The following is a 24,923-nucleotide window of genomic DNA, read 5'->3' as shown; positions in this document are numbered from 1 at the left end:
CATTCAAAAGTTATTGCTCCAGCTACAAGTGACACAAAGAGCTGGCCAGGGTCCCGGGAGACATTTTTGAGCAAAAGAATTGCGTTGGCCGGGAATCGAACCCGGGTCAACTGCTTGGAAGGCAGCTATGCTCACCACTATACCACCAACGCAGGCATTTTGCATGTTTGCTGAACGCCACCTTAGGCGGTCAATGCTCCCAACACATTTTCAGCGACTGTGTGCAGAGGAACTGAAACTCTGTCTGTTTGGACTAGCAACTGAAAAAAATGCATTAACCTATGGACTCTACCTACCAATCTCTTCATTGAAAAACAAGCTCTCTAATTCAGTGACATTCCACAATTTATACAGACACTTCATATTTATTTATATAATAGATGTTCTGTTGGCTTCTTTGAAGCGATATGACTCATGAAGCCGTACCTGCAAATGGGAAGGATGTTTGCGGCGAGCAGCAGTTGCGCTGATCGGGTGCGACGCCAGCCTTCTGCAACTCCTCGTTAGTATAGTGGACAGTATCTCCGCCTGTCACGCGGAAGACCGGGGTTCGATTCCCCGACGGGGAGGTCTAGTCCTTTACTGCTGCCCAAAGACCCATTCAAAAGTTATTGCTCCATTTACAAGTGACACAAAGAGCTGGCCAGGGGCCCCGGGAGACAGTTTTGAGCAAAAGAATTGCGTTGGCCGGGAATCGAACCCGGGTCAACTGCTTGGAAGGCAGCTATGCTCACCACTATACCACCAACGCAGGCATTTTGCTTGTTTGCTGAACGCCACCTTAGGCGGTCAATGCTCCCAACACATTTTCAGCGACTGTGTGCAGAGGAACTGAAACTCTGTCTGTTTGGACTCGCAACTGAAAAAAATGCATTAACCTATGGACTCTACCTACCAATCTCTTCATTGAAAAAGAAGCTCTCTAATTCAGTGACATTCCACAATTTATACAGACACTTCATATTTATTTATATAATAGATGTTCTGTTGGCTTCTTTGAAGCGTTATGACTCATGAGGCCGTACCTGCAAATGGGAAGCCTGTTTGCGGCGAGCAGCAGTTGCGCTGATCGGGTGCGACGCCTCCTTCCGCAACTCCTCGTTAGTATAGTGGACAGTATCTCCGCCTGTCACGTGGAAGACCGGGGTTCGATTCCCCGACGGGGAGGTCTAATTCTTTACTGCTGCCCAAAGACCCATTCAAAAGTTATTGCTCCAGCTACAAGTGACACAAAGAGCTGGCCAGGGTCCCGGAAGACATTTTTGAGCAAAAGAATTGCGTTGGCCGGGAATCGAACCCGGGTCAACTGCTTGGAAGGCAGCTATGCTCACCACTATACCACCAACGCAGGCATTTTGCTTGTTTGCTGAACGCCACCTTACCCGGTCAATGCTCCCAACACATTATCACTGACTGTGTGCAGAGGAACTGAAACTCTGTCTGTTTGGACCAGCAACTGAAAAAAATGCATTAACCTATGGACCTGACCTACCAATCTCTTCATTGAAAAACAAGCTCTCTAATTCAGTGACATTCCTCAATTTATACAGACACTTTATATTTAATTATATTTTACATGTTCTGTTGGCTTCTCTTTGCTTCTGTGAAGCGATATGACTCATGAGGCCGTACCTGCAAATGGGAAGCCTGTTTGCGGCGAGCAGCAGTTGCGCTGATCGGGTGCGACGCCAGCCTTCCGCAACTCCTCGTTAGTATAGTGGACAGTATCTCCGCCTGTCACGCGGAAGACTGGGGTTCGATTCCCCGAAGGGGAGGTCTAATTCTTTACTGCTGCCCAAAGACCCATTCAAAAGTTATTGCTCCAGCTACAAGTGACACAAAGAGTTGGCCAGGGCCCCGGGAGACATTTTTGAGCAAAAGAATTGCGTTGGCCGGGAATCGAACCCGGGTCAACTGCTTGGAAGGCAGCTATGCTCACCACTATACCACCAACGCAGGCATTTTGCTTGTTTGCTGAACGCCACCTTAGGCGGTCAATGCTCCCAACACATTTTCAGCGACTGTGTGCAGAGGAACTGAAACTCTGTCTGTTTGGACTCGCAACTGAAAAAAATGCATTAACCTATGGACTCTACCTACCAATCTCTTCATTGAAAAACAAGCTCTCTAATTCAGTGACATTCCACAATTTATATAGACACTTTATATTTAATTATATATTACATGTTCTGTTGGCTTCTCTTTGCTTCTGTGAAGCGATATGACTCATGAGGCCGTACCTGCAAATGGGAAGCCTGTTTGCGGCGAGCAGCAGTTGCGCTGATCGGGTGCGACGCCAGCCTTCCGTAACTCCTCGTTAGTATAGTGGACAGTATCTCCGCCTGTCACGCGTAAGACCGGGGTTCGATTCCCCGACGGGGAGGTCTAATTCTTTACTGCTGCCCAAAGACCCATTCAAAAGTTATTGCTCCAGCTACAAGTTACACAAAGAGTTGGCCAGGGCCCCGGGAGACATTTTTGAGCAAAAGAATTGCGTTGGCCGGGAATCGAACCCGGGTCAACTGCTTGGAAGGCAGCTATGCTCACCACTATACCACCGACGCAGGCATTTTGCTTGTTTGCTGAACGCCACCTTAGGCGGTCAATGCTCCCAACACATTTTCAGCGACTGTGTGCAGAGGAACTGAAACTCTGTCTGTTTGGACTCGCAACTGAAAAAAATGCATTAACCTATGGACTCTACCTATCAATCTCTTCATTGAAAAACAAGCTCTCTAATTCAGTGACATTCCACAATTTATACAGACACTTCATATTTATTTATATAATAGATGTTCTGTTGGCTTCTTTGAAGCGATATGACTCATGAGGTCGTACCTGCAAATGGGAAGGATGTTTGCGACGAGCAGCAATTGCGCTGATCAGGTGCGACGCCAGCCTTCTGCAACTCCTCGTTAGTATAGTGGACAGTATCTCCGCCTGTCACGCGGAAGACCGGGGTTCGATTCCCCGACGGGGAGGTCTAGTCCTTTACTGCTGCCCAAAGACCCATTCAAAAGTTATTGCTCCAGCTACAAGTGACACAAAGAGTTGGCCAGGGTCCCGGGAGACATTTTTGAGCAAAAGAATTGCGTTGGCCGGGAATCGAACCCGGGTCAACTGCTTGGAAGGCAGCTATGCTCACCACTATACCACCAACGCAGGCATTTTGCTTGTTTTCTGAACGCCACCTTAGGCGGTCAATGCTCCCAACACATTTTCAGCGACTGTGTGCAGAGGAACTGAAACTCTGTCTGTTTGGACTCGCAACTGAAAAAAATGCATTAACCTATGGACTCTACCTACCAATCTCTTCATTGAAAAACAAGCTCTCTAATTCAGTGACATTCCACAATTTATACAGACACTTCATATTTATTTATATAATAGATGTTCTGTTGGCTTCTTTGAAGCGATATGACTCATGAGGCCGTACCTGCAAATGGGAAGGATGTTTGCGGCGAGCAGCAGTTGCGCTGATCGGGTGCGACGCCAGCCTTCTGCAACTCCTCGTTAGTATAGTGGACAGTATCTCCGCCTGTCACGCGGAAGACCGGGGTTCGATTCCCCGACGGGGAGGTCTAATTCTTTACTGCTGCCCAAAGACCCATTCAAAAGTTATTGCTCCAGCTACAAGTGACACAAAGAGCTGGCCAGGGTCCCGGGAGACATTTTTGAGCAAAAGAATTGCGTTGGCCGGGAATCGAACCCGGGTCAACTGCTTGGAAGGCAGCTATGCTCACCACTATACCACCAACGCAGGCATTTTGCTTGTTTGCTGAACGCCACCTTACGCGGTCAATGCTCCCAACACATTATCAGTGACTGTGTGCAGAGGAACTGAAACTCTGTCTGTTTGGACCAGCAACTGAAAAAAATGCATTAACCTATGGACCTGACCTACCAATCTCTTCATTGAAAAACAAGCTCTCTAATTCAGTGATATTCCTCAATTTATACAGACACTTTATATTTAATTATATATTACATGTTCTGTTGGCTTCTCTTTGCTTCTGTGAAGCGATATGACTCATGAGGCCGTACCTGCAAATGGGAAGCCTGTTTGCGGCGAGCAGCAGTTGCGCTGATCGGGTGCGACGCCAGCCTTCTGCAACTCCTGGTTAGTATAGTGGACAGTATCTCCGCCTGTCATGCGGAAGACCGGGGTTCGATTCCCCGAAGGGGAGGTCTAATTCTTTACTGCTGCCCAAAGACCCATTCAAAAGTTATTGCTCCAGCTACAAGTGACACAAAGAGTTGGCCAGGGCCCCGGGAGACATTTTTGAGCAAAAGAATTGCGTTGGCCGGGAATCGAACCCGGGTCAACTGCTTGGAAGGCAGCTATGCTCACCACTATACCACCAACGCAGGCATTTTGCTTGTTTGCTGAACGCCACCTTAGGCGGTCAATGCTCCCAATACATTTTCAGCGACTGTGTGCAGAGGAACTGAAACTCTGTCTGTTTGGACTCGCAACTGAAAAAAATGCATTAACCTATGGACTCTACCTACCAATCTCTTCATTGAAAAACAAGCTCTCTAATTCAGTGACATTCCACAATTTATACAGACACTTCATATTTATTTATATAATAGATGTTCTGTTGGCTTCTTTGAAGCGATATGACTCATGAGGCCGTACCTGCAAATGGGAAGCCTGTTTGCGACGAGCAGCAGTTGCGCTGATCGGGTGCGACGCCTCCTTCCGCAACTCCTCGTTAGTATAGTGGACAGTATCTCCGCCTGTCACGCGGAAGACCGGGGTTCGATTCCCCGACGGGGAGGTCTAATTCTTTACTGCTGCCCAAAGACCCATTCAAAAGTTATTGCTCCAGCTACAAGTGACACAAAGAGCTGGCCAGGGTCCCGGGAGACATTTTTGAGCAAAAGAATTGCGTTGGCCGGGAATCGAACCCGGGTCAACTGCTTGGAAGGCAGCTATGCTCACCACTATACCACCAACGCAGGCATTTTGCATGTTTGCTGAACGCCACCTTAGGCGGTCAATGCTCCCAACACATTTTCAGCGACTGTGTGCAGAGGAACTGAAACTCTGTCTGTTTGGACTCGCAACTGAAAAAAATGCATTAACCTATGGACTCTACCTACCAATCTCTTCATTGAAAAACAAGCTCTCTAATTCAGTGACATTCCACAATTTATACAGACACTTCATATTTATTTATATAATAGATGTTCTGTTGGCTTCTTTGAAGCGATATGACTCATGAGGCCGTACCTGCAAATGGGAAGGATGTTTGCGGCGAGCAGCAGTTGCGCTGATCGGGTGCGACGCCAGCCTTCTGCAACTCCTCGTTAGTATAGTGGACAGTATCTCCGCCTGTCACGCGGAAGACCGGGGTTCGATTCCCCGACGGGGAGGTCTAGTCCTTTACTGCTGCCCAAAGACCCATTCAAAAGTTATTGCTCCATTTACAAGTGACACAAAGAGCTGGCCAGGGGCCCCGGGCGACAGTTTTGAGCAAAAGAATTGTGTTGGCCGGGAATCAAACCCGGGTCAACTGCTTGGAAGGCAGCTATGCTCACCACTATACCACCAACGCAGGCATTTTGCTTGTTTGCTGAACGCCACCTTAGGCGGTCAATGCTCCCAACACATTATCAGCGACTGTGTGCAGAGGAACTGAAACTCTGTCTGTTTGGACTCGCAACTGAAAAAAAATGCATTAACCTATGGACTCTACCTACCAATCTCTTCATTGAAAAACAAGCTCTCTAATTCAGTGACATTCCACAATTTATACAGACACTTCATATTTATTTATATAATAGATGTTCTGTTGGCTTCTTTGAAGCGATATGACTCATGAGGCCGTACCTGCAAATGGGAAGCCTGTTTGCGACGAGCAGCAGTTGCGCTGATCGGGTGCGACGCCTCCTTCCGCAACTCCTCGTTAGTATAGTGGACAGTATCTCCGCCTGTCACGCGGAAGACCGGGGTTCGATTCCCCGACGGGGAGGTCTAATTCTTTACTGCTGCCCAAAGACCCATTCAAAAGTTATTGCTCCAGCTACAAGTGACACAAAGAGCTGGCCAGGGTCCCGGGAGACATTTTTGAGCAAAAGAATTGCGTTGGCCGGGAATCGAACCCGGGTCAACTGCTTGGAAGGCAGCTATGCTCACCACTATACCACCAACGCAGGCATTTTGCTTGTTTGCTGAACGCCACCTTAGGCGGTCAATGCTCCCAACACATTTTCAGCGACTGTGTCCAGAGGAACTGAAACTCTGTGTGTTTGGACTCGCAACTGAAAAAAATGCATTAACCTATGGACTCTACCTACCAATCTCTTCATTGAAAAACAAGCTCTCTAATTCAGTGACATTCCACAATTTATACAGACACTTCATATTTATTTATATAATAGATGTTCTGTTGGCTTCTTTGAAGCGATATGACTCATGAGGTCGTACCTGCAAATGGGAAGGATGTTTGCGGCGAGCAGCAGTTGCGCTGATCGGGTGCGACGCCAGCCTTCTGCAACTCCTCGTTAGTATAGTGGACAGTATCTCCGCCTGTCACGCGGAAGACCGGGGTTCGATTCCCCGACGGGGAGGTCTAGTCCTTTACTGCTGCCCAAAGACCCATTCAAAAGTTATTGCTCCATTTACAAGTGACACAAAGAGCTGGCCAGGGGCCCCGGGCGACAATTTTGAGCAAAAGAATTGTGTTGGCCGGGAATCAAACCCGGGTCAACTGCTTGGAAGGCAGCTATGCTCACCACTATACCAGCAACGCAGGCATTTTGCTTGTTTGCTGAACGCCACCTTAGGCGGTCAATGCTCCCAACACATTATCAGCGACTGTGTGCAGAGGAACTGAAACTCTGTCTGTTTGGACTCGCAACTGAAAAAAAATGCATTAACCTATGGACTCTACCTACCAATCTCTTCATTGAAAAACAAGCTCTCTAATTCAGTGACATTCCACAATTTATACAGACACTTCATATTTATTTATATAATAGATGTTCTGTTGGCTTCTTTGAAGCGATATGACTCATGAGGCCGTACCTGCAAATGGGAAGCCTGTTTGCGACGAGCAGCAGTTGCGCTGATCAGGTGCGATGCCTCCTTCCGCAACTCCTCGTTAGTATAGTGGACAGTATCTCCGCCTGTCACGCGGAAGACCGGGGTTCGATTCCCCGACGGGGAGGTCTAATTCTTTACTGCTGCCCAAAGACCCATTCAAAAGTTATTGCTCCAGCTACAAGTGACACAAAGAGCTGGCCAGGGTCCCGGGAGACATTTTTGAGCAAAAGAATTGCGTTGGCCGGGAATCGAACCCGGGTCAACTGCTTGGAAGGCAGCTATGCTCACCACTATACCACCAACGCAGGCATTTTGCTTGTTTGCTGAACGCCACCTTAGGCGGTCAATGCTCCCAACACATTTTCAGCGACTGTGTCCAGAGGAACTGAAACTCTGTCTGTTTGGACTCGCAACTGAAAAAAATGCATTAACCTATGGACTCTACCTACCAATCTCTTCATTGAAAAACAAGCTCTCTAATTCAGTGACATTCCACAATTTATACAGACACTTCATATTTATTTATATAATAGATGTTCTGTTGGCTTCTTTGAAGCGATATGACTCATGAGGTCGTACCTGCAAATGGGAAGGATGTTTGCGGCGAGCAGCAGTTGCGCTGATCGGGTGCGACGCCAGCCTTCTGCAACTCCTCGTTAGTATAGTGGACAGTATCTCCGCCTGTCACGCGGAAGACCGGGGTTCGATTCCCCGACGGGGAGGTCTAGTCCTTTACTGCTGCCCAAAGACCCATTCAAAAGTTATTGCTCCATTTACAAGTGACACAAAGAGCTGGCCAGGGGCCCCGGGCGACAATTTTGAGCAAAAGAATTGTGTTGGCCGGGAATCAAACCCGGGTCAACTGCTTGGAAGGCAGCTATGCTCACCACTATACCACCAACGCAGGCATTTTGCTTGTTTGCTGAACGCCACCTTACGCGGTCAATGCTCCCAACACATTATCAGTGACTGTGTGCAGAGGAACTGAAACTCTGTCTGTTTGGACCAGCAACTGAAAAAAATGCATTAACCTATGGACCTGACCTACCAATCTCTTCATTGAAAAACAAGCTCTCTAATTCAGTGATATTCCTCAATTTATACAGACACTTTATATTTAATTATATATTACATGTTCTGTTGGCTTCTCTTTGCTTCTGTGAAGCGATATGACTCATGAGGCCGTACCTGCAAATGGGAAGCCTGTTTGCGGCGAGCAGCAGTTGCGCTGATCGGGTGCGACGCCAGCCTTCTGCAACTCCTGGTTAGTATAGTGGACAGTATCTCCGCCTGTCATGCGGAAGACCGGGGTTCGATTCCCCGAAGGGGAGGTCTAATTCTTTACTGCTGCCCAAAGACCCATTCAAAAGTTATTGCTCCAGCTACAAGTGACACAAAGAGTTGGCCAGGGCCCCGGGAGACATTTTTGAGCAAAAGAATTGCGTTGGCCGGGAATCGAACCCGGGTCAACTGCTTGGAAGGCAGCTATGCTCACCACTATACCACCAACGCAGGCATTTTGCTTGTTTGCTGAACGCCACCTTAGGCGGTCAATGCTCCCAATACATTTTCAGCGACTGTGTGCAGAGGAACTGAAACTCTGTCTGTTTGGACTCGCAACTGAAAAAAATGCATTAACCTATGGACTCTACCTACCAATCTCTTCATTGAAAAACAAGCTCTCTAATTCAGTGACATTCCACAATTTATACAGACACTTCATATTTATTTATATAATAGATGTTCTGTTGGCTTCTTTGAAGCGATATGACTCATGAGGCCGTACCTGCAAATGGGAAGCCTGTTTGCGACGAGCAGCAGTTGCGCTGATCGGGTGCGACGCCTCCTTCCGCAACTCCTCGTTAGTATAGTGGACAGTATCTCCGCCTGTCACGCGGAAGACCGGGGTTCGATTCCCCGACGGGGAGGTCTAATTCTTTACTGCTGCCCAAAGACCCATTCAAAAGTTATTGCTCCAGCTACAAGTGACACAAAGAGCTGGCCAGGGTCCCGGGAGACATTTTTGAGCAAAAGAATTGCGTTGGCCGGGAATCGAACCCGGGTCAACTGCTTGGAAGGCAGCTATGCTCACCACTATACCACCAACGCAGGCATTTTGCATGTTTGCTGAACGCCACCTTAGGCGGTCAATGCTCCCAACACATTTTCAGCGACTGTGTGCAGAGGAACTGAAACTCTGTCTGTTTGGACTAGCAACTGAAAAAAATGCATTAACCTATGGACTCTACCTACCAATCTCTTCATTGAAAAACAAGCTCTCTAATTCAGTGACATTCCACAATTTATACAGACACTTCATATTTATTTATATAATAGATGTTCTGTTGGCTTCTTTGAAGCGATATGACTCATGAAGCCGTACCTGCAAATGGGAAGGATGTTTGCGGCGAGCAGCAGTTGCGCTGATCGGGTGCGACGCCAGCCTTCTGCAACTCCTCGTTAGTATAGTGGACAGTATCTCCGCCTGTCACGCGGAAGACCGGGGTTCGATTCCCCGACGGGGAGGTCTAGTCCTTTACTGCTGCCCAAAGACCCATTCAAAAGTTATTGCTCCATTTACAAGTGACACAAAGAGCTGGCCAGGGGCCCCGGGAGACAGTTTTGAGCAAAAGAATTGCGTTGGCCGGGAATCGAACCCGGGTCAACTGCTTGGAAGGCAGCTATGCTCACCACTATACCACCAACGCAGGCATTTTGCTTGTTTGCTGAACGCCACCTTAGGCGGTCAATGCTCCCAACACATTTTCAGCGACTGTGTGCAGAGGAACTGAAACTCTGTCTGTTTGGACTCGCAACTGAAAAAAATGCATTAACCTATGGACTCTACCTACCAATCTCTTCATTGAAAAAGAAGCTCTCTAATTCAGTGACATTCCACAATTTATACAGACACTTCATATTTATTTATATAATAGATGTTCTGTTGGCTTCTTTGAAGCGTTATGACTCATGAGGCCGTACCTGCAAATGGGAAGCCTGTTTGCGGCGAGCAGCAGTTGCGCTGATCGGGTGCGACGCCTCCTTCCGCAACTCCTCGTTAGTATAGTGGACAGTATCTCCGCCTGTCACGTGGAAGACCGGGGTTCGATTCCCCGACGGGGAGGTCTAATTCTTTACTGCTGCCCAAAGACCCATTCAAAAGTTATTGCTCCAGCTACAAGTGACACAAAGAGCTGGCCAGGGTCCCGGAAGACATTTTTGAGCAAAAGAATTGCGTTGGCCGGGAATCGAACCCGGGTCAACTGCTTGGAAGGCAGCTATGCTCACCACTATACCACCAACGCAGGCATTTTGCTTGTTTGCTGAACGCCACCTTACCCGGTCAATGCTCCCAACACATTATCAGTGACTGTGTGCAGAGGAACTGAAACTCTGTCTGTTTGGACCAGCAACTGAAAAAAATGCATTAACCTATGGACCTGACCTACCAATCTCTTCATTGAAAAACAAGCTCTCTAATTCAGTGACATTCCTCAATTTATACAGACACTTTATATTTAATTATATTTTACATGTTCTGTTGGCTTCTCTTTGCTTCTGTGAAGCGATATGACTCATGAGGCCGTACCTGCAAATGGGAAGCCTGTTTGCGGCGAGCAGCAGTTGCGCTGATCGGGTGCGACGCCAGCCTTCCGCAACTCCTCGTTAGTATAGTGGACAGTATCTCCGCCTGTCACGCGGAAGACTGGGGTTCGATTCCCCGAAGGGGAGGTCTAATTCTTTACTGCTGCCCAAAGACCCATTCAAAAGTTATTGCTCCAGCTACAAGTGACACAAAGAGTTGGCCAGGGCCCCGGGAGACATTTTTGAGCAAAAGAATTGCGTTGGCCGGGAATCGAACCCGGGTCAACTGCTTGGAAGGCAGCTATGCTCACCACTATACCACCAACGCAGGCATTTTGCTTGTTTGCTGAACGCCACCTTAGGCGGTCAATGCTCCCAACACATTTTCAGCGACTGTGTGCAGAGGAACTGAAACTCTGTCTGTTTGGACTCGCAACTGAAAAAAATGCATTAACCTATGGACTCTACCTACCAATCTCTTCATTGAAAAACAAGCTCTCTAATTCAGTGACATTCCACAATTTATATAGACACTTTATATTTAATTATATATTACATGTTCTGTTGGCTTCTCTTTGCTTCTGTGAAGCGATATGACTCATGAGGCCGTACCTGCAAATGGGAAGCCTGTTTGCGGCGAGCAGCAGTTGCGCTGATCGGGTGCGACGCCAGCCTTCCGTAACTCCTCGTTAGTATAGTGGACAGTATCTCCGCCTGTCACGCGGAAGACCGGGGTTCGATTCCCCGACGGGGAGGTCTAATTCTTTACTGCTGCCCAAAGACCCATTCAAAAGTTATTGCTCCAGCTACAAGTTACACAAAGAGTTGGCCAGGGCCCCGGGAGACATTTTTGAGCAAAAGAATTGCGTTGGCCGGGAATCGAACCCGGGTCAACTGCTTGGAAGGCAGCTATGCTCACCACTATACCACCGACGCAGGCATTTTGCTTGTTTGCTGAACGCCACCTTAGGCGGTCAATGCTCCCAACACATTTTCAGCGACTGTGTGCAGAGGAACTGAAACTCTGTCTGTTTGGACTCGCAACTGAAAAAAATGCATTAACCTATGGACTCTACCTATCAATCTCTTCATTGAAAAACAAGCTCTCTAATTCAGTGACATTCCACAATTTATACAGACACTTCATATTTATTTATATAATAGATGTTCTGTTGGCTTCTTTGAAGCGATATGACTCATGAGGTCGTACCTGCAAATGGGAAGGATGTTTGCGACGAGCAGCAATTGCGCTGATCAGGTGCGACGCCAGCCTTCTGCAACTCCTCGTTAGTATAGTGGACAGTATCTCCGCCTGTCACGCGGAAGACCGGGGTTCGATTCCCCGACGGGGAGGTCTAGTCCTTTACTGCTGCCCAAAGACCCATTCAAAAGTTATTGCTCCAGCTACAAGTGACACAAAGAGTTGGCCAGGGTCCCGGGAGACATTTTTGAGCAAAAGAATTGCGTTGGCCGGGAATCGAACCCGGGTCAACTGCTTGGAAGGCAGCTATGCTCACCACTATACCACCAACGCAGGCATTTTGCTTGTTTTCTGAACGCCACCTTAGGCGGTCAATGCTCCCAACACATTTTCAGCGACTGTGTGCAGAGGAACTGAAACTCTGTCTGTTTGGACTCGCAACTGAAAAAAATGCATTAACCTATGGACTCTACCTACCAATCTCTTCATTGAAAAACAAGCTCTCTAATTCAGTGACATTCCACAATTTATACAGACACTTCATATTTATTTATATAATAGATGTTCTGTTGGCTTCTTTGAAGCGATATGACTCATGAGGCCGTACCTGCAAATGGGAAGGATGTTTGCGGCGAGCAGCAGTTGCGCTGATCGGGTGCGACGCCAGCCTTCTGCAACTCCTCGTTAGTATAGTGGACAGTATCTCCGCCTGTCACGCGGAAGACCGGGGTTCGATTCCCCGACGGGGAGGTCTAATTCTTTACTGCTGCCCAAAGACCCATTCAAAAGTTATTGCTCCAGCTACAAGTGACACAAAGAGCTGGCCAGGGTCCCGGGAGACATTTTTGAGCAAAAGAATTGCGTTGGCCGGGAATCGAACCCGGGTCAACTGCTTGGAAGGCAGCTATGCTCACCACTATACCACCAACGCAGGCATTTTGCTTGTTTGCTGAACGCCACCTTACGCGGTCAATGCTCCCAACACATTATCAGTGACTGTGTGCAGAGGAACTGAAACTCTGTCTGTTTGGACCAGCAACTGAAAAAAATGCATTAACCTATGGACCTGACCTACCAATCTCTTCATTGAAAAACAAGCTCTCTAATTCAGTGATATTCCTCAATTTATACAGACACTTTATATTTAATTATATATTACATGTTCTGTTGGCTTCTCTTTGCTTCTGTGAAGCGATATGACTCATGAGGCCGTACCTGCAAATGGGAAGCCTGTTTGCGGCGAGCAGCAGTTGCGCTGATCGGGTGCGACGCCAGCCTTCCGCAACTCCTCGTTAGTATAGTGGACAGTATCTCCGCCTGTCACGCGGAAGACTGGGGTTCGATTCCCCGAAGGGGAGGTCTAATTCTTTACTGCTGCCCAAAGACCCATTCAAAAGTTATTGCTCCAGCTACAAGTGACACAAAGAGTTGGCCAGGGCCCCGGGAGACATTTTTGAGCAAAAGAATTGCGTTGGCCGGGAATCGAACCCGGGTCAACTGCTTGGAAGGCAGCTATGCTCACCACTATACCACCAACGCAGGCATTTTGCTTGTTTGCTGAACGCCACCTTAGGCGGTCAATGCTCCCAACACATTTTCAGCGACTGTGTGCAGAGGAACTGAAACTCTCTCTGTTTGGACTCGCAACTGAAAAAAATGCATTAACCTATGGACTCTACCTACCAATCTCTTCATTGAAAAACAAGCTCTCTAATTCAGTGACATTCCACAATTTATACAGACACTTCATATTTATTTATATAATAGATGTTCTGTTGGCTTCTTTGAAGCGATCTGACTCATGAGGCCGTACCTGCAAATGGGAAGGATGTTTGCGGCGAGCAGCAGTTGCGCTGATCGGGAGCGACGCCAGCCTTCTGCAACTCCTCGTTAGTATAGTGGACAGTATCTCCGCCTGTCACGCGTAAGACCGGGGTTCGATTCCCCGGCGGGGAGGTCTAGTCCTTTACTGCTGCCCAAAGACCCATTCAAAAGTTATTGCTCCAGCTACAAGTGACACAAAGAGCTGGCCAGGGGCCCCGGGAGACAGTTTTGAGCAAAAGAATTGCGTTGGCCGGGAATCGAACCCGGGTCAACTGCTTGGAAGGCAGCTATGCTCACCACTATACCACCAACGCAGGCATTTTGCTTGTTTGCTGAACGCCACCTTAGGCGGTCAATGCTCCCAACACATTTTCAGCGACTGTGTGCAGAGGAACTGAAACTCTGTCTGTTTGGACTCGCAACTGAAAAAAATGCATTAACCTATGGACTCTACCTACCAATCTCTTCATTGAAAAACAAGCTCTCTAATTCAGTGACATTCCACAATTTATACAGACACTTCATATTTATTTATATAATAGATGTTCTGTTGGCTTCTTTGAAGCGATATGACTCATGAAGCCGTACCTGCAAATGGGAAGGATGTTTGCGGCGAGCAGCAGTTGCGCTGATCGGGTGCGACGCCAGCCTTCTGCAACTCCTCGTTAGTATAGTGGACAGTATCTCCGCCTGTCACGCGGAAGACCGGGGTTCGATTCCCCGACGGGGAGGTCTAGTCCTTTACTGCTGCCCAAAGACCCATTCAAAAGTTATTGCTCCATTTACAAGTGACACAAAGAGCTGGCCAGGGGCCCCGGGAGACAGTTTTGAGCAAAAGAATTGCGTTGGCCGGGAATCGAACCCGGGTCAACTGCTTGGAAGGCAGCTATGCTCACCACTATACCACCAACGCAGGCATTTTGCTTGTTTGCTGAACGCCACCTTAGGCGGTCAATGCTCCCAACACATTTTCAGCGACTGTGTGCAGAGGAACTGAAACTCTGTCTGTTTGGACTCGCAACTGAAAAAAATGCATTAACCTATGGACTCTACCTACCAATCTCTTCATTGAAAAAGAAGCTCTCTAATTCAGTGACATTCCACAATTTATACAGACACTTCATATTTATTTATATAATAGATGTTCTGTTGGCTTCTTTGAAGCGTTATGACTCATGAGGCCGTACCTGCAAATGGGAAGCCTGTTTGCGGCGAGCAGCAGTTGCGCTGATCGGGTGCGACGCCTCCTTCCGCAACTCCTCGTTAGTATAGTGGACAGTATCTCCGCCTGTCACGTGGAAGACCGGGGTTCGATTCCCCGACGGGGAGGTCTAATTCTTTACTGCTGCCCAAAGACCCATTCAAAAGTTATTGCTCCAGCTACAAGTGACACAAAGAGCTGGCCAGGGTCCCGGAAGACATTTTTGAGCAAAAGAATTGCGTTGGCCGGGAATCGAACCCGGGTCAACTGCTTGGAAGGCAGCTATGCTCACCACTATACCACCAACGCAGGCATTTTGCTTGTTTGCTGAACGCCACCTTACCCGGTCAATGCTCCCAACACATTATCAGTGACTGTGTGCAGAGGAACTGAAACTCTGTCTGTTTGGACCAGCAACTGAAAAAAATGCATTAACCTATGGACCTGACCTACCAATCTCTTCATTGAAAAACAAGCTCTCTAATTCAGTGACATTCCTCAATTTATACAGACACTTTATATTTAATTATATTTTACATGTTCTGTTGGCTTCTCTTTGCTTCTGTGAAGCGATATGACTCATGAGGCCGTACCTGCAAATGGGAAGCCTGTTTGCGGCGAGCAGCAGTTGCGCTGATCGGGTGCGACGCCAGCCTTCCGCAACTCCTCGTTAGTATAGTGGACAGTATCTCCGCCTGTCACGTGGAAGACCGGGGTTCGATTCCCCGACGGGGAGGTCTAATTCTTTACTGCTGCCCAAAGACCCATTCAAAAGTTATTGCTCCAGCTACAAGTGACACAAAGAGCTGGCCAGGGTCCCGGGAGACATTTTTGAGCAAAAGAATTGCGTTGGCCGGGAATCGAACCCGGGTCAACTGCTTGGAAGGCAGCTATGCTCACCACTATACCACCAACGCAGGCATTTTGCTTGTTTGCTGAATGCCACCTTACGCGGTCAATGCTCCCAACACATTATCAGTGACTGTGTGCAGAGGAACTGAAACTCTGTCTGTTTGGACCAGCAACTGAAAAAAATGCATTAACCTATGGACCTGACCTACCAATCTCTTCATTGAAAAACAAGCTCTCTAATTCAGTGACATTCCTCAATTTATACAGACACTTTATATTTATTTATATAATAGATGTTCTGTTGGCTTCTTTGAAGCGATATGACTCATGAGGCCGTACCTGCAAATGGGAAGGATGTTTGCGGCGAGCAGCAGTTGCGCTGATCGGGTGCGACGCCAGCCTTCTGCAACTCCTCGTTAGTATAGTGGACAGTATCTCCGCCTGTCACGCGGAAGACCGGGGTTCGATTCCCCGACGGGGAGGTCTAGTACTTTACTGCTGCCCAAAGACCCATTCAAAAGTTATTGCTCCATTTACAAGTGACACAAAGAGCTGGCCATGGGGCCCCGGGCGACAGTTTTGAGCAAAAGAATTGCGTTGGCCGGGAATCGAACCCGGGTCAACTGCTTGGAAGGCAGCTATGCTCACCACTATACCACCAACGCAGGGATTTTGCTTGTTTGCTGAACGCCACCTTAGGCGGTCAATGCTCCCAACACATTTTCAGCGACTGTGTGCAGAGGAACTGAAACTCTGTCTGTTTGGACCAGCAACTGAAAAAAATGCATTAACCTATGGACCTGACCTACAAATCTCTTCATTGAAAAACAAGCTCTCTAATTCAGTGACATTCCTCAATTTATACAGACACTTTATATTTAATTATATATTACATGTTCTGTTGGCTTCTCTTTGCTTCTGTGAAGCGATATGACTCATGAGGCCGTACCTGCAAATGGGAAGCCTGTTTGCGGCGAGCAGCAGTTGCGCTGATCGGGTGCGACGCCAGCCTTCCGCAACTCCTCGTTAGTATAGTGGACAGTATCTCCGCCTGTCACGCGGAAGACCGGGGTTCGATTCCCCGACGGGGAGGTCTAATTCTTTACTGCTGCCCAAAGACCCATTCAAAAGTTATTGCTCCAGCTACAAGTGAACATCCAGCTACAAGTTACACAAAGAGTTGGCCAGGGCCCCGGGAGACATTTTTGAGCAAAAGAATTGCGTTGGCCGAGAATCGAACCCGGGTCAACTGCTTGGAAGGCAGCTATGCTCACCACTATACCACCAACGCAGGCATTTTGCTTGTTTTCTGAACGCCACCTTAGGCGGTCAATGCTCCCAACACATTTTCAGCGACTGTGTGCAGAGGAACTGAAACTCTGTCTGTTTGGACTCGCAACTGAAAAAAATGCATTAACCTATGGACTCTACCTACCAATCTCTTCATTGAAAAACAAGCTCTCTAATTCAGTGACATTCCACAATTTATACAGACACTTCATATTTATTTATATAATAGATGTTCTGTTGGCTTCTTTGAAGCGATATGACTCATGAGGCCGTACCTGCAAATGGGAAGCCTGTTTGCGACGAGCAGCAGTTGCGCTGATCGGGTGCGACGTCTCCTTCCGCAACTCCTCGTTAGTATAGTGGACAGTATCTCCGCCTGTCACGCGGAAGACCGGGGTTCGATTCCCCGACGGGGAGGTCTAATTCTTTACTGCTGCCCAAAGACCCATTCAAAAGTTATTGCTCCAGCTACAAGTGACACAAAGAGCTGGCCAGGGTCCCGGGAGACATTTTTGAGCAAAAGAATTGCGTTGGCCGGGAATCGAACCCGGGTCAACTGCTTGGAAGGCAGCTATGCTCACCACTATACCACCAACGCAGGCATTTTGCTTGTTTGCTGAACGCCACCTTACGCGGTCAATGCTCCCAACACATTATCAGTGACTGTGTGCAGAGGAACTGAAACTCTGTCTGTTTGGACCAGCAACTGAAAAAAATGCATTAACCTATGGACCTGACCTACCAATCTCTTCATTGAAAAACAAGCTCCCTAATTCAGTGACATTCCTCAATTTATACAGACACTTTATATTTATTTATATAATAGATGTTCTGTTGGCTTCTTTGAAGCGATATGACTCATGAGGCCGTACCTGCAAATGGGAAGGATGTTTGCGGCGAGCAGCAGTTGCGCTGATCGGGTGCGACGCCAGGCTTCTGCAACTCCTCGTTAGTATAGTGGACAGTATCTCCGCCTGTCACGTGGAAGACCGGGGTTCGATTCCCCGACGGGGAGGTCTAGTCCTTTACTGCTGCCCAAAGACCCATTCAAAAGTTATTGCTCCATTTACAAGTGACACAAAGAGCTTGCCAGGGGCCCCGGGCGACAGTTTTGAGCAAAAGAATTGCGTTGGTCGGGAATCGAACCCGGGTCAACTGCTTGGAAGGCAGCTATGCTCACCACTATACCACCAACGCAGGCATTTTGCTTGTTTGCTGAACGCCACCTTAGGCGGTCAATGCTCCCAACACATTTTCAGCGACTGTGTGCAGAGGAACTGAAACTCTGTCTGTTTGGACTCGCAACTGAAAAAAATGCATTAACCTATGGACTCTACCTACCAATCTCTTCATTGAAAAACAAGCTCTCTAATTCAGTGACATTCCACAATTTATACAGACACTTCATATTTATTTATATAATAGATGTTCTGTTGGCTTCTTTGAAGCGATATGACTCATGAGGCCGTACCTGCAAATGGGAAGCCTGTTTGCGACGAGCAGCAGTTGCGCTGATCGGGTGCGACGCCTCCTTCCGCAACTCCTCGTTAGTATAGTGGACAGTATCTCCGCCTGTCACGCGGAAGACCGGGGTTCGATTCCCTGACGGGGAGGTCTAGTCCTTTACTGCTGCCCAAAGACCCATTCAAAGGTTATTGCTCCATTTACAAGTGACACAAAGAGCTGGCCAGGGGCCCCGGGCGACAGTTTTGAGCAAAAGAATTGCGTTGGCCGGGAATCGAACCCGGGTCAACTGCTTGGAAGGCAGCTATGCTCACCACTATACCACCAACGCAGGCATTTTGCTTGTTTGCTGAACGCCACCTTACGCGGTCAATGCTCCCAACACATTATCAGTGACTGTGTGCAGAGGAACTGAAACTCTGTCTGTTTGGACCAGCAACTGAAAAAAATGCATTAACCTATGGACCTGACCTACAAATCTCTTCATTGAAAAACAAGCTCTCTAATTCAGTGACATTCCTCAATTTATACAGACACTTTATATTTAATTATATATTACATGTTCTGTTGGCTTCTCTTTGCTTCTGTGAAGCGATATGACTCATGAGGCCGTACCTGCAAATGGGAAGCCTGTTTGCGGCGAGCAGCAGTTGCGCTGATCGGGTGCGACGCAAGCCTTCCGCAACTCCTCGTTAGTATAGTGGACAGTATCTCCGCCTGTCACGCGGAAGACCGGGGTTCGATTCCCCGACGGGGAGGTCTAATTCTTTACTGCTGCCCAAAGACCCATTCAAAAGTTATTGCTCCATTTACAAGTGACACAAAGAGCTGGCCAGGGGCCCCGGGCGACAGTTTTGAGCAAAAGAATTGCGTTGGCCAGGAATCGAACCCGGGTCAACTGCTTGGAAGGCAGCTATGCTCACCACTATACCACCATCGCAGGCATTTTGCTTGTTTGCTGAACGCCACCTTAGGCGGTCAATGCTCCCAAAACATTTTCAGCGACTGTGTGCAGAGGAACTGAAACTCTGTCTGTTTGGACTCGCAACTGAAAAAAATGCATTAACCTATGGACTCTACCTACCAATCTCTTCATTGAAAAATAAGCTCTCTAATTCAGTGACATTCCACAATTTATACAGACACTTCATATTTATTTATATAATAGATGTTCTGTTGGCTTCTTTGAAGCGATATGACTCATGAGGCCGTACCTGCAAATAGGAAAGATGTTTGCGGCGAGCAGCAGTTCCGCTGATCGGGTGCGACGCCAGCCTTCTGCAACTCCTCGTTAGTATAGTGGACAGTATCTCCGCCTGTCACGCGTTAGACCGGGGTTCGATTCCCCGACGGGGAGGTCTAGTCCTTTACTGCTGCCCAAAGACCCATTCAAAAGTTATTGCTCCATTTACAAGTGACACAAAGAGCTGGCCAGGGGCCCCGGGCGACAGTTTTGAGCAAAAAAATTGCGTTGGCCGGGAATCGAACCCGGGTCAACTGCTTGGAAGGCAGCTATGCTCACCACTATACAACCAACGAAGACATTTTGCTTGTTTGCTGAACGCCACCTTACGCGGTCAATGCTCCCAACACATTATCAGTGACTGTGTGCAGAGGAACTGAAACTCTGTCTGTTTGGACCAGCAACTGAAAAAAATGCATTAACCTATGGACCTGACCTACAAATCTCTTCATTGAAAAACAAGCTCTCTAATTCAGTGACATTCCTCAATTTATACAGACACTTTATATTTAATTATATATTACATGTTCTGTTGGCTTCTCTTTGCTTCTGTGAAGCGATATGACTCATGAGGCCGTACCTGCAAATGGGAAGCCTGTTTGCGGCGAGCAGCAGTTGCGCTGATCGGGTGCGACGCCAGCCTTCCGCAACTCCTCGTTAGTATAGTGGACAGTATCTCCGCCTGTCACGCGGAAGACCGGGGTTCGATTCCCCGACGGGGAGGTCTAATTCTTTACTGCTGCCCAAAGACCCATTCAAAAGTTATTGCTCCATTTACAAGTGACACAAAGAGCTGGACAGGGGCCCCGGGCGACAGTTTTGAGCAAAAGAATTGCGTTGGCCAGGAATCGAACCCGGGTCAACTGCTTGGAAGGCAGCTATGCTCACCACTATACCACCATCACAGGCATTTTGCTTGTTTGCTGAACGCCACCTTAGGCGGTCAATGCTCCCAAAACATTTTCAGCGACTGTGTGCAGAGGAACTGAAACTCTGTCTGTTTGGACTCGCAACTGAAAAAAATGCATTAACCTATGGACTCTACCTACCAATCTCTTCATTGAAAAACAAGCTCTCTAATTCAGTGACATTCCACAATTTATACAGACACTTCATATTTATTTATATAATAGATGTTCTGTTGGCTTCTTTGAAGCGATATGACTCATGAGGCCGTACCTGCAAATAGGAAGGATGTTTGCGGCGAGCAGCAGTTGCGCTGATCGGGTGCGACGCCAGCCTTCTGCAACTCCTCGTTAGTATAGTGGACAGTATCTCCGCCTGTCACGCGTTAGACCGGGGTTCGATTCCCCGACGGGGAGGTCTAGTCCTTTACTGCTGCCCAAAAACCCATTCAAAAGTTATTGCTCCATTTACAAGTGACACAAAGAGCTGGCCAGGGGCCCCGGGCGACAGTTTTGAGCAAAAAAATTGCGTTGGCCGGGAATCGAACCCGGGTCAACTGCTTGGAAGGCAGCTATGCTCACCACTATACCACCAACGAAGACATTTTGCTTGTTTGCTGAACGCCACCTTACGCGGTCAATGCTCCCAACACATTATCAGTGACTGTGTGCAGAGGAACTGAAACTCTGTCTGTTTGGACCAGCAACTGAAAAAAATGCATTTTTGGATTTATGCATTTATGGACCTGACCTACCAATCTCTTCATTGAAAAACAAGCTCTCTAATTCAGTGACATTCCTCAATTTATACAGACACTTTATATTTAATTATATTTTACATGTTCTGTTGGCTTCTCTTTGCTTCTGTGAAGCGATATGACTCATGAGGCCGTACCTGCAAATGGGAAGCCTGTTTGCGGCGAGCAGCAGTTGCGCTGATCGGGTGCGACGCCAGCCTTCCGCAACTCCTCGTCAGTATAGAGGACAGTATCTCCGCCTGTCACGCGGAAGACCGGGGTTCGATTCCCCGACGGGGAGGTCTAATTCTTTACTGCTGCCCAAAGACCCATTCAAAAGTTATTGCTCCAGCTACAAGTGACACAAAGAGTTGGCCAGGGCCCCGGGAGACATTTTTGAGCAAAAGAATTGCGTTGGCCGGGAATCAAACCCGGGTCAACTGCTTGGAAGGCAGCTATGCTCACCACTATACCACCAACGCAGGCATTTTGCTTGTTTGCTGAACGCCACCTTAGGCGGTCAATGCTCCCAACACATTTTCAGCGACTGTGTGCAGAGGAACTGAAACTCTGTCTGTTTGGACTCGCAACTGAAAAAAATGCATTAACCTATGGACTCTACCTACCAATCTCTTCATTGAAAAACAAGCTCTCAAATTCAGTGACATTCCACAATTTATACAGACACTTCATATTTATTTATATAATAGATGTTCTGTTGGCTTCTTTGAAGCGATATGACTCATGAGGCCGTACCTGCAAATGGGAAGGATGTTTGCAGCGAGCAGCAGTTGCGCTGATCGGGTGCGACGCCAGCCTTCTGCAACTCCTCGTTAGTATAGTGGACAGTATCTCCGCCTGTCACGCGGAAGACCGGGGTTCGATTCCCCGACGGGGAGGTCTAGTCCTTTACTGCTGCCCAAAGACCCATTCAAAAGTTATTGCTCCATTTACAAGTGACACAAAGAGCTGGCCAGGGGCCCCGGGCGACAGTTTTGAGCAAAAGAATTGCGTTGGCCGGGAATCGAACCCGGGTCAACTGCTTGGAAGGCAGCTATGCTCACCACTATACCACCAACGAAGACATTTTGCTTGTTTGCTGAACGCCACCTTACGCGGTCAATGCTCCCAACACATTATCAGTGACTGTGTGCAGAGGAACTGAAACTCTGTCTGTTTGGACTCGCAACTGAAAAAAATGCATTAACCTATGGACTCTACCTACCAATCTCTTCATTGAAAAACAAGCTCTCTAATTCAGTGACATTCCACAATTTATACAGACACTTCATATTTATTTATATAATAGATGTTCTGTTGGCTTCTTTGAAGCGATATGACTCATGAGGCCGTACCTGCAAATGGGAAGCCTGTTTGCGGCGAGCAGCAGTTGCGCTGATCGGGTGCGAGGCCAGCCTTCTGCAACTCCTCGTTAGTATAGTGGACAGTATCTCTGCCTGTCACGCGGAAGACCGGGGTTCGATTCCCCGACGGGGAGGTCTAGTCCTTTACTGCTGCCCAAAGACCCATTCAAAAGTTATTGCTCCATTTACAAGTGACACAAAGAGCTGGCCAGGGGCCCCGGGCGACAGTTTTGAGCAAAAGAATTGCGTTGGTCGGGAATCGAACCCGGGTCAACTTCTTGGAAGGCAGCTATGCTCACCACTGTACCACCAACGCAGGCATTTTGTTGTTTGCTCAACGCCACCTTACGCGGTCAATGCTCCCAACACATTATCAGTGACTGTGTGCAGAGGAACTGAAACTCTGTCTGTTTGGACTCGCAACTGAAAAAAATGCATTAACCTATGGACTCTACCTACCAATCTCTTCATTGAAAAACAAGCTCTCTAATTCAGTGACATTCCTCAATTTATACAGACACTTTATATTTAATTATATATTACATGTTCTGTTGGCTTCTCTTTGCTTCTGTGAAGCGATATGACTCATGAGGCCGTACCTGCAAATGGGAAGCCTGTTTGCGGCGAGCAGCAGTTGCGCTGATCGGGTGCGACGCCAGCCTTCCGTAACTCCTCGTTAGTATAGTGGACAGTATCTCCGCCTGTCACGCGGAAGACCGGGGTTCGATTCCCCGACGGGGAGGTCTAATTCTTTACTGCTGCCCAAAGACCCATTCAAAAGTTATTGCTCCAGCTACAAGTGACACAAAGAGTTGGCCAGGGCCCCGGGAGACAGTTTTGAGCAAAAGAATTGCGTTGGCCGGGAATCGAACCCGGGTCAACTGCTTGGAAGGCAGCTATGCTCACCACTATACCACCAACGCAGGCATTTTGCTTGTTTGCTGAACGCCACCTTAGGCGGTCAATGCTCCCAACACATTTTCAGCGACTGTGTGCAGAGGAACTGAAACTCTGTCTGTTTGGACTCGCAACTGAAATAAATGCATTAACCTATGGACTCTACCTACCAATCTCTTCATTGAAAAACAAGCTCTCTAATTCAGTGACATTCCACAATTTATACAGACACTTCATATTTATTTATATAATAGATGTTCTGTTGGCTTCTTTGAAGCGATATGACTCATGAGGCCGTACCTGCAAATGGGAAGGATGTTTGCGGCGAGCAGCAGTTGCGCTGATCGGGTGCGACGCCAGCCTTCTGCAACTCCTCGTTAGTATAGTGGACAGTATCTCCGCCTGTCACGCGGAAGACCGGGGTTCGATTCCCCGACGGGGAGGTCTAGTCCTTTACTGCTGCCCAAAGACCCATTCAAAAGTTATTGCTCCATTTACAAGTGACACAAAGAGCTGGCCAGGGGCCCCGGGCGACAGTTTTGAGCAAAAGAATTGCGTTGGTCGGAATCGAACCCGGGTCAACTGCTTGGAAGGCAGCTATGCTCACCACTATACCACCATCGCAGGCATTTTGCTTGTTTGCTGAACGCCACCTTAGGCGGTCAATGCTCCCAAAACATTTTCAGCGACTGTGTGCAGAGGAACTGAAACTCTGTCTGTTTGGACTCGCAACTGAAAAAAATGCATTAACCTATGGACTCTACCTACCAATCTCTTCATTGAAAAACAAGCTCTCTAATTCAGTGACATTCCACAATTTATACAGACACTTCATATTTATTTATATAATAGATGTTCTGTTGGCTTCTTTGAAGCGATATGACTCATGAGGCCGTACCTGCAAATAGGAAGGATGTTTGCGGCGAGCAGCAGTTGCGCTGATCGGGTGCGACGCCAGCCTTCTGCAACTCCTCGTTAGTATAGTGGACAGTATCTCCGCCTGTCACGCGTTAGACCGGGGTTCGATTCCCCGACGGGGAGGTCTAGTCCTTTACTGCTGCCCAAAGACCCATTCAAAAGTTATTGCTCCATTTACAAGTGACACAAAGAGCTGGCCAGGGGCCCCGGGCGACAGTTTTGAGCAAAAAAATTGCGTTGGCCGGGAATCGAACCCGGGTCAACTGCTTGGAAGGCAGCTATGCTCACCACTATACCACCAACGAAGACATTTTGCTTGTTTGCTGAACGCCACCTTAGGCGGTCAATGCTCCCAACACATTTTCAGCGACTGTGTGCAGAGGAACTG

General features: G+C 47.9%; 49 non-coding genes across 49 annotated transcripts; 23 read left to right on the top strand and 26 right to left on the bottom strand.

Annotated features, from left to right (window-relative positions):
* Nucleotides 1-80: 80 nt before the first annotated feature.
* trnag-ucc (transfer RNA glycine (anticodon UCC)) lies at nucleotides 81-152 on the bottom strand. Its single transcript has one exon. It is a non-coding gene; the product is annotated as a tRNA-Gly (tRNA).
* Nucleotides 153-497: 345 nt separating this feature from the next.
* Nucleotides 498-569, top strand: trnad-guc (transfer RNA aspartic acid (anticodon GUC)). The gene has a single exon. It is a non-coding gene; the product is annotated as a tRNA-Asp (tRNA).
* A 110-nt stretch (nucleotides 570-679) lies between these two features.
* Nucleotides 680-751, bottom strand: trnag-ucc (transfer RNA glycine (anticodon UCC)). Its single transcript has one exon. It is a non-coding gene; the product is annotated as a tRNA-Gly (tRNA).
* Nucleotides 752-1,276: 525 nt separating this feature from the next.
* Nucleotides 1,277-1,348, bottom strand: trnag-ucc (transfer RNA glycine (anticodon UCC)). The gene has a single exon. It is a non-coding gene; the product is annotated as a tRNA-Gly (tRNA).
* Nucleotides 1,349-1,884: 536 nt separating this feature from the next.
* On the bottom strand, nucleotides 1,885-1,956 carry trnag-ucc (transfer RNA glycine (anticodon UCC)). Its single transcript has one exon. It is a non-coding gene; the product is annotated as a tRNA-Gly (tRNA).
* Nucleotides 1,957-2,909: 953 nt separating this feature from the next.
* On the top strand, nucleotides 2,910-2,981 carry trnad-guc (transfer RNA aspartic acid (anticodon GUC)). Its single transcript has one exon. It is a non-coding gene; the product is annotated as a tRNA-Asp (tRNA).
* A 109-nt stretch (nucleotides 2,982-3,090) lies between these two features.
* trnag-ucc (transfer RNA glycine (anticodon UCC)) lies at nucleotides 3,091-3,162 on the bottom strand. Its single transcript has one exon. It is a non-coding gene; the product is annotated as a tRNA-Gly (tRNA).
* Nucleotides 3,163-3,507: 345 nt separating this feature from the next.
* trnad-guc (transfer RNA aspartic acid (anticodon GUC)) lies at nucleotides 3,508-3,579 on the top strand. The gene has a single exon. It is a non-coding gene; the product is annotated as a tRNA-Asp (tRNA).
* Nucleotides 3,580-3,688: 109 nt separating this feature from the next.
* Nucleotides 3,689-3,760, bottom strand: trnag-ucc (transfer RNA glycine (anticodon UCC)). The gene has a single exon. It is a non-coding gene; the product is annotated as a tRNA-Gly (tRNA).
* Nucleotides 3,761-4,296: 536 nt separating this feature from the next.
* trnag-ucc (transfer RNA glycine (anticodon UCC)) lies at nucleotides 4,297-4,368 on the bottom strand. The gene has a single exon. It is a non-coding gene; the product is annotated as a tRNA-Gly (tRNA).
* Nucleotides 4,369-4,712: 344 nt separating this feature from the next.
* trnad-guc (transfer RNA aspartic acid (anticodon GUC)) lies at nucleotides 4,713-4,784 on the top strand. Its single transcript has one exon. It is a non-coding gene; the product is annotated as a tRNA-Asp (tRNA).
* Nucleotides 4,785-4,893: 109 nt separating this feature from the next.
* Nucleotides 4,894-4,965, bottom strand: trnag-ucc (transfer RNA glycine (anticodon UCC)). The gene has a single exon. It is a non-coding gene; the product is annotated as a tRNA-Gly (tRNA).
* Nucleotides 4,966-5,310: 345 nt separating this feature from the next.
* trnad-guc (transfer RNA aspartic acid (anticodon GUC)) lies at nucleotides 5,311-5,382 on the top strand. The gene has a single exon. It is a non-coding gene; the product is annotated as a tRNA-Asp (tRNA).
* A 527-nt stretch (nucleotides 5,383-5,909) lies between these two features.
* On the top strand, nucleotides 5,910-5,981 carry trnad-guc (transfer RNA aspartic acid (anticodon GUC)). Its single transcript has one exon. It is a non-coding gene; the product is annotated as a tRNA-Asp (tRNA).
* Nucleotides 5,982-6,090: 109 nt separating this feature from the next.
* Nucleotides 6,091-6,162, bottom strand: trnag-ucc (transfer RNA glycine (anticodon UCC)). Its single transcript has one exon. It is a non-coding gene; the product is annotated as a tRNA-Gly (tRNA).
* Nucleotides 6,163-6,507: 345 nt separating this feature from the next.
* trnad-guc (transfer RNA aspartic acid (anticodon GUC)) lies at nucleotides 6,508-6,579 on the top strand. The gene has a single exon. It is a non-coding gene; the product is annotated as a tRNA-Asp (tRNA).
* A 527-nt stretch (nucleotides 6,580-7,106) lies between these two features.
* On the top strand, nucleotides 7,107-7,178 carry trnad-guc (transfer RNA aspartic acid (anticodon GUC)). Its single transcript has one exon. It is a non-coding gene; the product is annotated as a tRNA-Asp (tRNA).
* Nucleotides 7,179-7,287: 109 nt separating this feature from the next.
* On the bottom strand, nucleotides 7,288-7,359 carry trnag-ucc (transfer RNA glycine (anticodon UCC)). The gene has a single exon. It is a non-coding gene; the product is annotated as a tRNA-Gly (tRNA).
* Nucleotides 7,360-7,704: 345 nt separating this feature from the next.
* On the top strand, nucleotides 7,705-7,776 carry trnad-guc (transfer RNA aspartic acid (anticodon GUC)). The gene has a single exon. It is a non-coding gene; the product is annotated as a tRNA-Asp (tRNA).
* Nucleotides 7,777-8,494: 718 nt separating this feature from the next.
* On the bottom strand, nucleotides 8,495-8,566 carry trnag-ucc (transfer RNA glycine (anticodon UCC)). Its single transcript has one exon. It is a non-coding gene; the product is annotated as a tRNA-Gly (tRNA).
* A 344-nt stretch (nucleotides 8,567-8,910) lies between these two features.
* On the top strand, nucleotides 8,911-8,982 carry trnad-guc (transfer RNA aspartic acid (anticodon GUC)). Its single transcript has one exon. It is a non-coding gene; the product is annotated as a tRNA-Asp (tRNA).
* A 109-nt stretch (nucleotides 8,983-9,091) lies between these two features.
* On the bottom strand, nucleotides 9,092-9,163 carry trnag-ucc (transfer RNA glycine (anticodon UCC)). Its single transcript has one exon. It is a non-coding gene; the product is annotated as a tRNA-Gly (tRNA).
* A 345-nt stretch (nucleotides 9,164-9,508) lies between these two features.
* On the top strand, nucleotides 9,509-9,580 carry trnad-guc (transfer RNA aspartic acid (anticodon GUC)). The gene has a single exon. It is a non-coding gene; the product is annotated as a tRNA-Asp (tRNA).
* Nucleotides 9,581-9,690: 110 nt separating this feature from the next.
* trnag-ucc (transfer RNA glycine (anticodon UCC)) lies at nucleotides 9,691-9,762 on the bottom strand. The gene has a single exon. It is a non-coding gene; the product is annotated as a tRNA-Gly (tRNA).
* Nucleotides 9,763-10,287: 525 nt separating this feature from the next.
* trnag-ucc (transfer RNA glycine (anticodon UCC)) lies at nucleotides 10,288-10,359 on the bottom strand. Its single transcript has one exon. It is a non-coding gene; the product is annotated as a tRNA-Gly (tRNA).
* Nucleotides 10,360-10,895: 536 nt separating this feature from the next.
* trnag-ucc (transfer RNA glycine (anticodon UCC)) lies at nucleotides 10,896-10,967 on the bottom strand. Its single transcript has one exon. It is a non-coding gene; the product is annotated as a tRNA-Gly (tRNA).
* Nucleotides 10,968-11,322: 355 nt separating this feature from the next.
* On the top strand, nucleotides 11,323-11,394 carry trnad-guc (transfer RNA aspartic acid (anticodon GUC)). The gene has a single exon. It is a non-coding gene; the product is annotated as a tRNA-Asp (tRNA).
* Nucleotides 11,395-11,920: 526 nt separating this feature from the next.
* Nucleotides 11,921-11,992, top strand: trnad-guc (transfer RNA aspartic acid (anticodon GUC)). Its single transcript has one exon. It is a non-coding gene; the product is annotated as a tRNA-Asp (tRNA).
* A 109-nt stretch (nucleotides 11,993-12,101) lies between these two features.
* Nucleotides 12,102-12,173, bottom strand: trnag-ucc (transfer RNA glycine (anticodon UCC)). Its single transcript has one exon. It is a non-coding gene; the product is annotated as a tRNA-Gly (tRNA).
* A 345-nt stretch (nucleotides 12,174-12,518) lies between these two features.
* On the top strand, nucleotides 12,519-12,590 carry trnad-guc (transfer RNA aspartic acid (anticodon GUC)). The gene has a single exon. It is a non-coding gene; the product is annotated as a tRNA-Asp (tRNA).
* Nucleotides 12,591-12,699: 109 nt separating this feature from the next.
* On the bottom strand, nucleotides 12,700-12,771 carry trnag-ucc (transfer RNA glycine (anticodon UCC)). Its single transcript has one exon. It is a non-coding gene; the product is annotated as a tRNA-Gly (tRNA).
* Nucleotides 12,772-13,307: 536 nt separating this feature from the next.
* Nucleotides 13,308-13,379, bottom strand: trnag-ucc (transfer RNA glycine (anticodon UCC)). Its single transcript has one exon. It is a non-coding gene; the product is annotated as a tRNA-Gly (tRNA).
* Nucleotides 13,380-13,906: 527 nt separating this feature from the next.
* On the bottom strand, nucleotides 13,907-13,978 carry trnag-ucc (transfer RNA glycine (anticodon UCC)). The gene has a single exon. It is a non-coding gene; the product is annotated as a tRNA-Gly (tRNA).
* Nucleotides 13,979-14,323: 345 nt separating this feature from the next.
* trnad-guc (transfer RNA aspartic acid (anticodon GUC)) lies at nucleotides 14,324-14,395 on the top strand. The gene has a single exon. It is a non-coding gene; the product is annotated as a tRNA-Asp (tRNA).
* A 110-nt stretch (nucleotides 14,396-14,505) lies between these two features.
* On the bottom strand, nucleotides 14,506-14,577 carry trnag-ucc (transfer RNA glycine (anticodon UCC)). Its single transcript has one exon. It is a non-coding gene; the product is annotated as a tRNA-Gly (tRNA).
* Nucleotides 14,578-15,102: 525 nt separating this feature from the next.
* On the bottom strand, nucleotides 15,103-15,174 carry trnag-ucc (transfer RNA glycine (anticodon UCC)). The gene has a single exon. It is a non-coding gene; the product is annotated as a tRNA-Gly (tRNA).
* Nucleotides 15,175-15,710: 536 nt separating this feature from the next.
* On the bottom strand, nucleotides 15,711-15,782 carry trnag-ucc (transfer RNA glycine (anticodon UCC)). Its single transcript has one exon. It is a non-coding gene; the product is annotated as a tRNA-Gly (tRNA).
* Nucleotides 15,783-16,127: 345 nt separating this feature from the next.
* trnad-guc (transfer RNA aspartic acid (anticodon GUC)) lies at nucleotides 16,128-16,199 on the top strand. Its single transcript has one exon. It is a non-coding gene; the product is annotated as a tRNA-Asp (tRNA).
* Nucleotides 16,200-16,310: 111 nt separating this feature from the next.
* Nucleotides 16,311-16,382, bottom strand: trnag-ucc (transfer RNA glycine (anticodon UCC)). The gene has a single exon. It is a non-coding gene; the product is annotated as a tRNA-Gly (tRNA).
* Nucleotides 16,383-16,737: 355 nt separating this feature from the next.
* Nucleotides 16,738-16,809, top strand: trnad-guc (transfer RNA aspartic acid (anticodon GUC)). The gene has a single exon. It is a non-coding gene; the product is annotated as a tRNA-Asp (tRNA).
* Nucleotides 16,810-17,352: 543 nt separating this feature from the next.
* trnad-guc (transfer RNA aspartic acid (anticodon GUC)) lies at nucleotides 17,353-17,424 on the top strand. Its single transcript has one exon. It is a non-coding gene; the product is annotated as a tRNA-Asp (tRNA).
* Nucleotides 17,425-17,533: 109 nt separating this feature from the next.
* On the bottom strand, nucleotides 17,534-17,605 carry trnag-ucc (transfer RNA glycine (anticodon UCC)). Its single transcript has one exon. It is a non-coding gene; the product is annotated as a tRNA-Gly (tRNA).
* Nucleotides 17,606-18,730: 1,125 nt separating this feature from the next.
* On the bottom strand, nucleotides 18,731-18,802 carry trnag-ucc (transfer RNA glycine (anticodon UCC)). Its single transcript has one exon. It is a non-coding gene; the product is annotated as a tRNA-Gly (tRNA).
* A 355-nt stretch (nucleotides 18,803-19,157) lies between these two features.
* trnad-guc (transfer RNA aspartic acid (anticodon GUC)) lies at nucleotides 19,158-19,229 on the top strand. Its single transcript has one exon. It is a non-coding gene; the product is annotated as a tRNA-Asp (tRNA).
* A 1,136-nt stretch (nucleotides 19,230-20,365) lies between these two features.
* Nucleotides 20,366-20,437, top strand: trnad-guc (transfer RNA aspartic acid (anticodon GUC)). The gene has a single exon. It is a non-coding gene; the product is annotated as a tRNA-Asp (tRNA).
* A 1,746-nt stretch (nucleotides 20,438-22,183) lies between these two features.
* trnad-guc (transfer RNA aspartic acid (anticodon GUC)) lies at nucleotides 22,184-22,255 on the top strand. The gene has a single exon. It is a non-coding gene; the product is annotated as a tRNA-Asp (tRNA).
* Nucleotides 22,256-23,390: 1,135 nt separating this feature from the next.
* Nucleotides 23,391-23,462, top strand: trnad-guc (transfer RNA aspartic acid (anticodon GUC)). The gene has a single exon. It is a non-coding gene; the product is annotated as a tRNA-Asp (tRNA).
* Nucleotides 23,463-23,571: 109 nt separating this feature from the next.
* Nucleotides 23,572-23,643, bottom strand: trnag-ucc (transfer RNA glycine (anticodon UCC)). Its single transcript has one exon. It is a non-coding gene; the product is annotated as a tRNA-Gly (tRNA).
* Nucleotides 23,644-23,988: 345 nt separating this feature from the next.
* trnad-guc (transfer RNA aspartic acid (anticodon GUC)) lies at nucleotides 23,989-24,060 on the top strand. Its single transcript has one exon. It is a non-coding gene; the product is annotated as a tRNA-Asp (tRNA).
* Nucleotides 24,061-24,923: the final 863 nt, after the last annotated feature.

The sequence above is a fragment of the Pseudorasbora parva genome, chromosome 2, assembly GCF_024679245.1.
Source record: "Pseudorasbora parva isolate DD20220531a chromosome 2, ASM2467924v1, whole genome shotgun sequence".
Taxonomy (NCBI): domain Eukaryota; kingdom Metazoa; phylum Chordata; class Actinopteri; order Cypriniformes; family Gobionidae; genus Pseudorasbora; species Pseudorasbora parva.
Note: the sequence above shows the minus strand (reverse complement) of the source record. Positions and strands in the feature narration are given on the sequence as shown.